Here is a 13,350-nt window from a genome sequence, read left to right on the forward strand (position 1 = left end):
TCCTGCGGGGTTACCATTGACCAGAAACTGAACTGGACCAGCCACATAAATACCGTGGCTACAACAGCAGGTCAGAGTAACTCACCTCCCGACTCCCCAAAGCCTGTCCACCATCTACAAGGCACAAGTCAGGAGTGTGATAGAACGGGACGGAGGACTGGGTCATCCAACTATACATTAATTCAGCTAAAACTGCGCCGTGCTGGCCTCCTTCATTTTCTCGGTTTAAAAAAAAACTTTAAAAATTTGCATTTATATCGCGCTTTTCACAACCATCGGATGTCTCAAAGCACTTTACAACCAATGAAGTACTCTGAAGTGCAGTCATTGCTGTCATGTAGGAAATGTGGCAGTTAATTTGCGCACAGCAAGCTCCCACAAACAGCAATGTGATACTGGCCAGATAATCTGTTTTTTTTTTGTGATGTTGAATGTGAGATAAATATTGGACAGGACACTGGGGAGACCTCCCCCGCTCTTCTTCAAAATAGCACCAAGGGATCTTTTTGCATCCATCCAAGCAGGGAGAAGTGGCCTCGATTTAACGTCCCATCTGAAGGTTGGCACCTCCTCAGTGCAGGACTGGAGTATTAGCTTAGATTTTTGTGCTCAAGCCCTGCAGTGGGACTCGAATCTAAAATCTTGTGACTGAGAGGTGAGAGAGCTACTTTAAGTCTGTACTCAATGGTGTACTTGCCCCAGTAGAAGCTCAAACCATCATTTGTTTCAGTTGTTTGGTTTTGATAAAGGAGTTGCAATAATGCGACCCAAAAATAACAAGGCCCTGTTTAGCCTTGTTTCAGAGGGACAGGCCCAGTCGACCTCCCAAAGGAGAACCTGGTTTGGGCCTTAAAGCGGTTCTGAAACTCTGAGTTTACAAAACTGTAGAAAATGTTCATTCGAAATGCAGACTTTAGCCTGACACAGCAGGAGGCCAGTTAATACCATCACCCACACTTCACAATCTCAGGTTGCAGTCTCGCGTAGAAACACACATTTATGGCACAAAGGGAGCCCATTCAGTCCCTCATGCCTGTACCAGTCAAAAAAGAGCTATCCAGCCTAATCCTACTTTTCAGCTCTTGGTCCATAGCCCTGTAGGTTACAGCACCTAAAGTGCATACCCAAGTGTTTTTTTTTTAAAGAGTTTCTGCCTCAACCACCCTTTCAGGCAGTGAGTTCCAGACCCTCACCAGCCTCTGGGTGAAAAAATTTCTCCTCGACTCCCCTCTAATCCTTCTGCCAATTTCTTTAAAGCTATGCCCCCTTGTCACTGAGCCCTCTGCTGAGGTAAATAGGCCCTTCACATCCACTCTATCCAGGCCCCTCTCAATTTTATAGGCCTCAATTAAATCTCCTCTATTCCAAAGAAAATACCCCCAGGCCTATCGAATCTTCCCTCACAGCTAAAGTTCTCCAGTCTTGACAAGATCTTCGTAAATCTCCTCTGCACCCTTTCTGGTGCGATCACATCCGTAATGTGGTGATCAGCACGATATGCAGTACTCTAGCTGTGGCCGAACTAGCATTTTATACAGTACTAACATAACCTCCCTGCTCTATACTCGAGGCCTCGGCTAATAAGAAAAGTGTTCTGTGTGCTTTCTTGACCACCTATTCTAGCTGTCCTGCTACCTTCAGGGATCCACAAAGATATACTCCAAGATTCCTCTATTCTTCTCAGAATCTAACCATTTATTCAAAAAAACGGCACCTCTGACAATGCAGCACTCCCTCAACATTCTACCGTGAAGTGAGACTGCAAACCTCCGAGTCACAGTTAGCAAAATAACAAGAGTTAAAAAGAAAAACTATTAGAAATCTGAAATGACAAGCAGAAAATGCTTTCACTATACAGCAAGTCTGTCAGGAACCAAAAGAGAAAAGGATTGTTGACGTCATATGTGGAGTGGTCAGTTGACACTTCATGTCTCAAGACCTGGGGTGGGATTTGAACCCACAGTCTCTGCCAACTGTGCCAATGAAACATTATCAGAAAATTACTTCCTCTGACCAGAAATCGGAACCCAGTACAAGTACAGACTAAACCCACACTAGTCTTCAGGTTCCAGGCATCCTAGCACTCATAGGGATGGCAGTTTGAGGTGGAGGAGAACTATAGTGAGAGGTAGCAACATTGGGCCGGTCAGTGTCACTGCCTCCCATTTTTGGAGAGATCGCAAAGAGGTGTCGCATTTCTTAGATTCAAAATGCCCCAAACTCCACTCAGGCAGAAGAGGTGACAGTGTCCCTGTTAAAGGTAGGAGGTGGGGAGGTGAAATTCATCTTGGACATTAGCACCAAACAGGCAATAGAGAATTGACAGCCCATATGTGCAGTCGTTCTGATTGTCTGTTCCATTGAAGCTCCCATTCTCTACACGGTATGTGAATGTGTGCGTGGACACAGAGTATGAACAGGATTGGTACAGCTGTGGTATGTTGCCAACCCAGTAGCCCCTCGATTTTAAAATTCTGATCGTTGTTTTCAAATCCCTCTATTGTCCTGCCCAATGTTCCCTCTAATTTCTGTTTGCTGTGCACAGCCGACTTGTTGCACTGCCCTTTAAGATTACTGCAAGGCCTGGCCCCTCCCGATCTCTGTAACCTCCTTCAGCCCTACAACCCTCCGAGATCTCTGTGCTTCTCCAATTCTGGCCTCTTGTGTATCGCTGATTTTAATCACTCCATCATTGGCGGCCGTCCCTTCAGCTGCCTGGGCCCTAAGCTCTGGAATTCCCTCCCTAAACCTCTCTACCCTCTCCACCTCTCTCTCCTTTAAAGACGCTCCTCAAAATCTATCTCTTTGACCAAGATTTCAGTCACCTGTCTGAATATCTCCTGATGTGGCTCAGTCAAATTTTGTTTGATAATTGCTCCTGCGAGGCATCTTGAGGCTTACTCTGGTACAGGTGCATGTGGAGGGGAAGAAGCTACTTATGTAGGTGATCAATAAACACCAAGTGGTTCTATGGAGAAATCTCATTGTAAATCAGTCTGGTTGACTGCTGGAGAGAGTCACAGAGAATTACACACAGGTTTCCTACAGTGACTAGGTAGATATCAGGAGCAGGAACCTAAACCCAGGAGCAACAATGCAGAATTATTGCCCGGCTTACCATGTTCCCTGCCCTTCTCCCGCCACGCCACGCCCCCCCCCCCCCCAAAACACCTCCCTGCATCCCACCCCACCTGCTCTCAGTGATATCAGGTAACTTGGCACAGATCAGGGGCCAAGCCTGCGAGGTAGCTGGGCTGGATCAGCACTCCATCAGACTGGGATCTCAAATCATCAGGAGCAGCTCCAGTTGTGTTTGATAAAACCACATTCAATCTGATTTCTGGAGTAGGATGACAACAATTTCCTGCACCCTCTCTTCTGGAATTCGCCCTCCCTCCAGTTCGGGTACCCCATCTCTGTCACTGTTAAACATTACACACAGTGCCGATTATACTCAATTCAATGGACCCGAGTTATCAACAAATCATTTCTTCGCGATTTCTATCTCCTCTGGTTATAGATTGGCGATTTGATCTGGTTTACTGAAGGATACAATGCACAGCCCCAGAATCTATTTAAACATATTGAGACTGCCCAGAAACCACGCATTCACACAAGGGTATGAAGAAAACTCAGGGACTTAACATACCATCCAGCCTGGTACTTTATGTTCAGTCAGTCAATCCTATTGGGACCATTACAATTGGCCACACCCCAGAACCTTGAGCACATAATCGAGCTGACACCCCAGTGTAATTCTGAGGGAGGGATGTGCAGTACTGAGAGAGCGCTGCACTGTCGGAGGTGCGGTATTGAGGGAGCGCCGAACTGTCTGAGGTGCGGTATTGAGGGAGTGTTGCACTGTTGGAGGGGCAGCACTGAGAGAGTGCTCCACTGTCGGAGGGGCAGCACTGAGAGAGTGCTGCACTGTCGGAGGGGCAGCACTGAGGGAGTGCTGCACTGTCGGAGGGGCAGCACTGAGGGAGTGCTGCACTGTCGGAGGGGCAGCACTGAGGGAGTGCTGCACTGTCGGAGGGGCAGCACTGAGGGAGTGCTGCACTGTCGGAGGGGCAGCACTGAGGGAGTGCTGCACTGTCGGAGGGGCAGCACTGAGGGAGTGCTGCACTGTCGGAGGGGCAGCACTGAGGGAGTGCTGCACTGTCGGAGGGGCAGCACTGAGAGAGTGCTGCACTGTCGGAGGGGCAGCACTGAGAGAGTGCTGCACTGTCGGAGGGGCAGCACTGAGAGAGTGCTGCACTGTCGGAGGGGCAGCACTGAGAGAGTGCTGCACTGTCGGAGGGGCAGCACTGCGGAAGTGCTGCACTGTCGGAGGGGCAGCACTGCGGAAGTGCTGTACTGTCGGAGGGGCAGCACTGCGGGAGTGCTGCACTGTCGGAGGGGCAGCACTGAGGGAGTGCTGCACTGTCGGAGGGGCAGCACTGAGAGAGTGCTCCACTGTCGGAGGGGCAGCACTGAGAGAGTGCTGCACTGTCAGAGGGGCAGCACTGAGAGAGTGCTGCACTGTCGGAGGGGCAGCACTGAGGGAGTGCTGCACTGTCGGAGGGGCAGCACTGAGGGAGTGCTGCACTGTCGGAGGGGCAGCACTGAGGGAGTGCTGCACTGTCGGAGGGGCAGCACTGCGGAAGTGCTGCACTGTCGGAGGGGCAGCACTGCGGAAGTGCTGTACTGTCGGAGGGGCAGCACTGCGGGAGTGCTGCACTGTCGGAGGGGCAGCACTGAGGGAGTGCTGCACTGTCGGAGGGGCAGCACTGAGAGAGTGCTGCACTGTCGGAGGGGCAGTACTGAGAGAGTGCTGCACTGTCGGAGGGGCAGCACTGAGAGAGTGCTGCACTGTCGGAGGGGCAGCACTGAGAGAGTGCTGCACTGTCAGAGGGGCAGCACTGAGAGAGTGCTGCACTGTCGGAGGGGCAGCACTGAGAGAGTGCTGCACTGTCGGAGGGGCAGCACTGAGAGAGTGCTGCACTGTCGGAGGGGCAGCACTGAGAGAGTGCTGCACTGTCGGAGGGGCAGCACTGAGAGAGTGCTGCACTGTCGGAGGGGCAGCACTGAGAGAGTGCTGCACTGTCGGAGGGGCAGCACTGAGAGAGTGCTGCACTGTCGGAGGGGCAGCACTGAGAGAGTGCTGCACTGTCGGAGGGGCAGCACTGAGAGAGTGCTGCACTGTCGGAGGGGCAGCACTGAGAGAGTGCTGCACTGTCGGAGGGGCAGCACTGCGGAAGTGCTGCACTGTCGGAGGGGCAGTGCTGAAGGAGTGCTGCACTGTCGGAGGGGCAGTACTGAGGGAGGGCTGCACTGTTGGAGGTGCCACCTTTCAGTTGAGACCTTTATTTAAGTGGATGTAAAATAGCCATGAAGTCTTTGGATCTATTGCATCATCCAAACCCCTCAAAATTGTTCTGTAAGAAATCTGAATTGAAGTAACTTATTTTTACCTTTCCCCAACCTGCTCCATTTCCCTTTTCTAAAGATTACAGTTGTCAGGGTGACTTCTTCTTTTTCTTTCTTTCTTTTGGGCCTCCTTATCTCGAGAGACAATGGATACGCGCCTGGAGGTGGTCAGTGGTTTGTGAAGCAGCGCCTGGAGTGGCTATAAAGGCCAATTCTGGAGTGACAGGCTCTTCCACAGGTGCTGCAGAGAAATTTGTTTGTTGGGGCTGTTGCACAGTTGGCTAAATGCCCGTAAACTGCCATTACTAAAATGTAAACAGCTAACCGGGTTGATACTGCTGCTAAACCACAAGATTGAGTCATTTCACTTGTGTAGCTACTGTGTTAGTAAATGATTTGTGGAGTTGATAGTTTGGGAACGCGTTGCTAGTAACTCTTAGTTTGAAGATTAAAACTCAGCACTGAGATGACATGGCCTCTTCCTTCCTACCCCAGTGACTCTCAATAAGATACAGCAGTGCAAGCGGATCGAAATAAACATTTCAGCTGACTGTTGCCTGTAAGAAAGAAAGGCTTGCATTTATTTAGCACCTTTCACGACCTCAGGACGCCCCAAAGCACTTTACTTTCGAAGTGCAGTCACTGTTGTAATGCAGCAGCCAATTTGCACACAGCAAGATCCCACAAACAGCAATGTAATAATGACCAGGCAATCTGTTTTTGTGATGTCAATTGAGGGATAAATAATGGCTAGGACACCGGGGAGAACACCCCTGCTCTTCTTCAAAATAGTGGCCATCAGATCTTTTACATCCACCTGAGAGGACAGACTGGGCCTTGGTTCAACGTCTCATCCAAAAGAAGGCCCCTTCAACAGTGCAGTACGCCCTCAGTACTTCCTCTCCGACAGTGCAGCACTCCCTCAGTACTGACCCTCCGACAGTGCAGCACTCCCTCAGTACTTCCCCTCCGACAGTGCAGCACTCCCTCAGTACTGACCCTCCGACAGTGCAGCACTCCCTCAGTACTGCATGGAGTGTCAGCCTGGATTTTCTGCTCAGCCCTCTGGCTCTTACGTTGTGCAGACTACAGAGCCTCTAATGGGGAATAGTGGGAGAAATTGGTAATTCCAAAGATGTGGATAACAACAAGTTGCATTTACATAGCACCTTTGATGTAATAAAATGTCCCAAGGTGCTTCACAGGAGCATTATCAAACAAAATTTGAAACCAAGCAACATAAGGAGATATTAAGTCAGATGACCAAAAGCTTGGTCAAAGAGGTAGGTTTTAGGGAGTGTCTTAAAGGAGAGGAGAGAGTGATAGAGAATCAGAGATTTAGGGAGGGGATCCCGTAGCTGAAGGCAATGCTAACAAAGGTGGAGCAAACACAATCAGGGAGGCCAGAATTGGAGGAGGCAGCGATCGGGGTAGTTGTAGAGCTGGAGAAGATTACAGAGATAGGGAGTGGCAAGGTCAGGGAGGGATTTTAAACAAGGATGAGAGTCTTAAAATTGAGTCATTGTTGAACTAGCAGCCAATGTAGGTCAGCAGGCACAAGGGGGTCATGGTGAATCAGACTGGGTACACGTTAGCATCTGGGCACCAGTGTTTTGGATAACACCAGCAAGTCCACATTTTTCACCAATCTCTAACAGTCATGTGGTTTCCTGTTGAGGATTGTGTTTTCCAACTGAACGGCTTGTGAGGCCTCTTCAGAGATGGCAATGACCACAATCAACAGGACAAATCAAACCATAGGCTCGAGAGGTCAACACACCTGATTGGGCGCAAAATGGGAAAGGCTGACCTCTGCCCTCAAAATTGAGTGAGGCTCAACCTTGCTTGTGCTCATTCACCGAGCGCACGTGGTTTCTCACCGACAGGAAGAGCTCAAGCCTTGAAGTTCCAGTCTGTTGAAGAACTGGGCTCAGGTTCAGCACAGTGGGTGACCTTTAAAAAGGCGCATTGTCATCGGGATTCGCTGCAACCGAAACCCTTACCGCGACCTCTCATGACTCAAAACGAACAGCACCACTGCTCAGAAGATTGATGAAGTGAGGGCTTCCTGAACAGTTGTTATTCTGGGAAGGAAATGGAGGTATGGAGATAGGAAAAGATTTGAGCTCCAAATGTTCTTGGGGATTGGGGCAGCTTGGGGTGCAATTGGGAAGGACAAGATTAGCTGAGTGGGAACGTGGGGTGGGGAAATGGGGCGAGGTCCAGTCTATTGAAGGGTGAACTCTAAAGTTTAAAATGCACCTTTGAGACAACATTGTGTTAAGCTGAGCTCACGATAGAGGCAACCCCCAGCTCAGACCACATACAGCTGCTCCCAACTGAAAAGTAAATCTGGGAGCATTTGCTGGAATCTGGGTATAGGTCGATGATGTGCCAGCATCGATGAATGATGACTAGATTACCCCTCTGGGCTTCAGCTGGGTGTCAGAGTTGTTGCCAGCAGGCACAGTCTCCGCACTGTATAAGGAGGAGGGCAATTCTCACACACACTATGACACAAACTCTTTTCTATTCCCTCGATTACAGTTGCTGGTGTTCATGAATTGGGCACAGGTTTCTGTGATGACTTCTCCAAAAAAAAGTTCCTAAATTCACACTAAACAATTGGCTAAAAATAATCTCACCCACAACTGTTTGAGGTCAGAGGCGAAAGAGGAAGACAAACCATTCCAGCATGTGATGGATCCACAACCAGACTTTTGCACTTCAACCATACAGAATAATTTCAAACACTGGACCTCGGGCAGGCCCTCAGTGATCACTGATTTAGTTTTCATCAAATAAGTAACCCAGGTGACATAAATCACTGCAAGGCCAAGCCTGAAAAGAGTAGGAAGGAGAGAAGATGATGGAGAGAAATAAGAAAAAAAAAGGAGAGGGAGAGAAAGAGAGAAAGGGAAAAGCGAGATAAAGGGAAAAAAGATAGAGACAAAGAGAGAAAAGAGACAGAGAGAAAAGGTGAAAGATAGGAAGACCGAAAGAAAGAAAACTTGAATTTACAATAGCGCTTTTCACATCGTCAGGACATCCTAAAGTGATTCACAGCCAAATACATTTGAAGCATAGTCACTCTTTTTGTAGGCAAACACAGCAGCCAATTTGTGCACAGCAAGCTCCCACAAACAGAAATGATGTAAATGGTCAGATAGCCTGTTGGTTGAGGGGTAAATATTGCCCAGAGGACAGATGGGGCTTTGGTTTAACACTTCATCCAAATGACTCCCTCAGTGCAGGCACTGAAGTGTCCACCTAGATGATGTGCTCAAGTCTCTGGAGTGGGGCTTGGACCCAAGATCTTTTGCCTCAGAGGTGACAGGGTTTCAAGAGTAGAAGAAACAAGGAGCTAAATGAAGAAGCTAGTTTGTCCCCAGCTGGGATATACTAACTCACCACAAACTGGGACCAAAGCTGGCATCTTCTGCTCTACAAAGCTTCCAAATATTACATGAAGAGAACAGACTGAGTGTATGATAATGCAATGGCAGATAATTAAGGATGTTCATTGACTATGACTTGACTGAAGCTCAGATCTGATTATGTTCTGGCACCTATCTGACCTCCTTAACAAGGACCTCTTGACCCTGTGGTGGGCTGCCAGCTTCATTTCCCATTACCATAGGAAGAGGAGGAGGCCATTCAGCCCATCGAGTCCATGCGTTATGGCTGATCGGCATCCTAACTCCATCTATACGCCTTTGTCCCATATCCCTTAATACTTTTGAGTAACAAAAATCCTTCCATCTCAGATTTAAAATTAACAGTTGCTTGAGCATCAGTTGCCATTTGCGAAAGAGAGTTCCAAACTTCTAACACCCTTGGTGTGTAGAAATGTTTCCTAATTTCTCTCCTGAAAGGTCTGGCTCAAAGTTTTAGACTCTGCCCCCAAGTCCTAGACTTCCCAACCAGTGGAAATAGTTTCTCTTTATCTAGCCTATCTGTTCCCCTTAATATCTTGAAAACTTTGATCAAATCTTCCCTTAATCTTCTGAATTCCAGGGAATACAACCCTACTTTGTGTAATCTCTCCTTGTAATTTAACCCTTGGAGTCCAGGTAGCATTCTGGTACTGCACAAAACTAAGCCAATATGTCCAGTAAGTAACTGAAACCTCAAACTGATTTCAAGGCAGTGATCTGATATCAGACAATGGTTAGAAATCACTCAAGAAACATACCCATAGTGTATGATCATATCAAAATTATTCAGTTAGATTAAGCCCAGTGATATCTCCTGGATCTTATGTAAGAAGCCATTGATTAGATTCCAGTAAAGTAGCTCACTTCCATTATCCGTTATTCTATATATAAACCATCCAAATGCCTCTATTAGATTCCAGCCTTTAACTCACTCCCAAGTATCCATTATTCTATATACAGAATATGTAGAATTGTTAAAATACTGCTGGAGACAGGTACTGACACATTCTGGGCTCCTACCCATTCAAGCTCCAAAAGACAGTGTCGGCAACCCTAAAGAGAAACCGTGACCGTCATCGCAAAGAGTTTTTATTGGTGATCAAGAATACAAACTACATGCTGGCAATTCGACAAATCAGAGCCATTCAGCCCATCATGCCTGTGTCAACACTTTGAAAGATCTATCCAATTAGTCTCACACCCCAGCTCTTTCCCCACAGCCCTGCAAATCTTCTTCCTTTAAGTATTTATCCAATTCCCTTTCAAAAGTTACTATTGAATCTGTTTCCGCCACCCTGTCAGGCAGTGGATTCCAGATCACAACAACTCACTACTGAATAAAATGTTTCTTCATGTCTCCTCTGATTCTTTTGTCAATCACCTTAAACCTGAGCCCTCTGGTTACTGACCCTCCTGCCACTGGAAACGGTTTCTCCTTATTTACTCTGTCTAAACCCTTGATGATTTTGAATACCTCTATCAAATCCCCTCTTACCCCTCACTGATCCAAGGAGAACAATCCCAGCTTCTCCAGTCTCTCCACATAACTGAAGTCCCTCATACCTGGGACCATTCCAGTAAATCTCCTCTGCACCCTCTCCAAGACCTTGACATCCTTCATAAAATGTGGTGCTCAGAATTGAACTCAACACTCTAGCTGAGGCCTAACCAGTGTTTTATAAAGGTTTGGCATAACTTCCTTTGTTTTGTACTCTATTCTTCTATTAACAAAGCCAAGGACCCCGTATGCTTTTTAACAACATTCTCTACTTGCTCTGCCACCTTCAAAGTTTTGTGTACAAACAACCCCTGTTACTGCATTCCCTTTAAAATTGTACCATTTTGTTTATATTGCCTCTCCTCATTTTTCCTCTAAAATGTATCACTTCGCATATCTCTACATTAAATTTCATCTGCCATGTGTCTGCCCATTTTACCAGTCTCTGTTACTATTTTTCTCACTGTTTATACATTTGAGTTTCATGTCATCTGCAGACTTTAAAATTACTTCCTGTATACCCAAGTCCAGCTCCTAAATATGTATTAAAAAGGGTCCAAATACAGACCCCTGGGATACATCACTGTATATTTCCCTCCAGTCTGAAAAACAACCGTTCACCTCTATCTCTGCAATCTGTCCCTTCGCCAATTTTATGTCCATGCTGCCACTGATTCGTTAATCTCATGGGATTTAATTTTGCTAACAAATCTATTAAGTGATATTTTTCAAACATCTTTTGTAAGTCCATATACACAACATCAATCTTCCTACTCTGGTCAATCCTCAGTTCCATCATCAAAGAACTCAATCAACTTAGTGAAACACGATTTGCCTTTATTAAATCCATGCTGACTTTCATTTATGAGCCCAGACTTTTCCCAATGACAATTAATTTTGTCCCAGATTCATTGTCTCTCAAAGTTGCTCCACCACTGGCTGGCCGGCCTGTAGTTGTGAGGTTTATCCGTCTCCCATTTTTTGAGAAGGGGTGTAACATTTGCAAACCTTCAGTCCTCTGGCATCACCCCCATATCTAAGGCAGATTGTAAGATTGTGCCCAAGGCCTTCACAATTTCCACCCATACTTCCCTCCGCAATCTAGGATGCATTTCTACTCGGAGTACTGACGACCTTTTAAGTACCTCTTTATTTTTATCTTATCCATTATCACTACTACCTCCTCCTTTACTATCACATTTGCAGCTTCCTCTTATCTAGTGAAGACAGATGCAAAGTACACATGTAGTATCTTAGACATAAGATCGACTCTTTTTTGGTCCCTAATTGGCTCCGCCCTTTTAATATTTAGGTGTTTTCAAAATACTTTTGTGTTCCTTTTTATGTTTTCTGCTACTCACTCTCTTTGCTCCTCTTATTCTATTTTTTAGATCTGCTCTGTACTTTTTATATTCAGCTTGGTTCTCGATTGTATTGTGAATCTTACATTTGTCATAAGCTTCCTTTTACTGTTTCATTTCTATATCTTTAGTCATCTAGGGAGCTCTAGTTTTTGATGCCCTTCCTTTCCCTGGTAGGAACGTGTCTACTCTCTGAATCTGAATAATCTCCTTGAAGGCCTCCCATCGTTCAATTACTGTTCTGCCAACCAATTTTTAAAACCAAACCACCCCCAGCCTGTAGCTCACTCCCGGATATCTGTTACTCTGTATATAAACCATGCAAGCTCCTCAATTAGATTCCAATCTGCAACTCACTCCCAGATATCTGTTAAATCCCAAAGGCCTTCTTGAATTCTGAATTTGCATTGCATTGTTACTGTAATATCCTCGGATCTATTTTATTTTAATATTGTTATTTAAACTGGTCAAATTGGCAACCCAACGGTAGAAAAGGTTGGGGCAAGAACTGAGCCCAGTGGTGAGAGAGAACCAACACAGCTCTGAAATGTACAATCACCAGCCTTCGTGATGACTCCCAAGTTCCCCCAACTGTCAGTCTCAGTGGCTTCCCCGAGAAATGGTGTCATCAGCATCAAATATAAATGTTCCTGACCCCTTGGAAATTAAGGCAGCTGATGCTACAATCAGAGTTACTGATGATTCGACTTGAAAGAAAGGCGAGTGATGACATTGATGAACGTACTTCTGAATTTGTTAAAATTCAAGTCGACAAAAGTGAGATGGATGATAAAGTCCAGAACCCCGAGGTGAACATATTCACTCATGTACAACGCCATCTAACCTCCATCACTTCTGGGCTCAGCATTATACAAAACACGCACACACAACAGCCGTGCAATTGCTGAATGTTAAGACATAACTTACCTACATTGTCGGAGTTCAGTCAATCTGTTTATAACGTCCTGCCGGTGCTATCGGTTGACTGATGAGAGTTTTTTTTTTTCAGTGACAGGAAAAACTAGAGTCTCCTCACGTGACCCGTGTGTGTGTCCCTTCTGTTGAAACAAAGCCCAGAGGAAGCTTGTGGTTCGTCGATGTTTTATGGTTTTGCATCAGACTCTCAAACAGAAGCTGGTGAGAAGCAAAGGCTTGTGACTGACAAGCACATTGTGGCTTCCTGGGCTCACGAGCTGTCACCTTCAGCATTTCCGACAGCGCTTTCACCCCAGGCAGCGCTTCAACCCCTGCTCTGTTGGTGACCTGCAGTGCAACAGTTCTCACCAAGGTCAACAGTCAACCAGTACCCTGACTGACTCTGCCGAGGCCTTGCCTGAGCTTTCCTAGCCTGAGCTCTCTCAGTTTTTCTGCAGGGCTTTACGCAGGAAACAAACAAATACTCACCTCCAAACGCTACATCTACACATGTTCTCACCGGACCCGCTCCTTCATAGTCTCAGTGAGTGAAAAGAAAAAAAGAACTTGCATTTCTATAGTGCCTTTCATGACCTCAGGCCTTCCCAAGGGGCTTTACAGCCAATGAAGTACGTTTGAAATATAGTCACTGTTCTAATATAGGAAAAATGGGAGCCAATTTTCACACAGCAAGATTGGCAAACAGAAATGTGATAAAGAGAACAAAGAA

General features: G+C 46.5%; 1 protein-coding gene across 2 annotated transcripts in view; it reads right to left on the bottom strand.

The window, feature by feature from the left end:
* Positions 1-12,861, bottom strand: part of arhgef18b (rho/rac guanine nucleotide exchange factor (GEF) 18b) — a 232,652-nt gene extending 219,791 nt beyond the window's left edge. The window contains exon 1 of one of the 2 annotated variants that reach the window (XM_068016099.1): positions 12,637-12,861. The gene's annotated coding sequence lies outside the window, so the exon portion shown is untranslated. Of the gene's footprint in view, positions 1-12,632 lie in introns of both variants that reach the window. The other variant, XM_068016098.1, reaches the window with a different exon arrangement.
* Between the last annotated feature and the right edge of the window lie 489 nt (positions 12,862-13,350).

This window comes from Heterodontus francisci, chromosome 36 (genome assembly GCF_036365525.1).
Source record: "Heterodontus francisci isolate sHetFra1 chromosome 36, sHetFra1.hap1, whole genome shotgun sequence".
Classification (NCBI taxonomy): Eukaryota; Metazoa; Chordata; class Chondrichthyes; order Heterodontiformes; family Heterodontidae; genus Heterodontus; species Heterodontus francisci.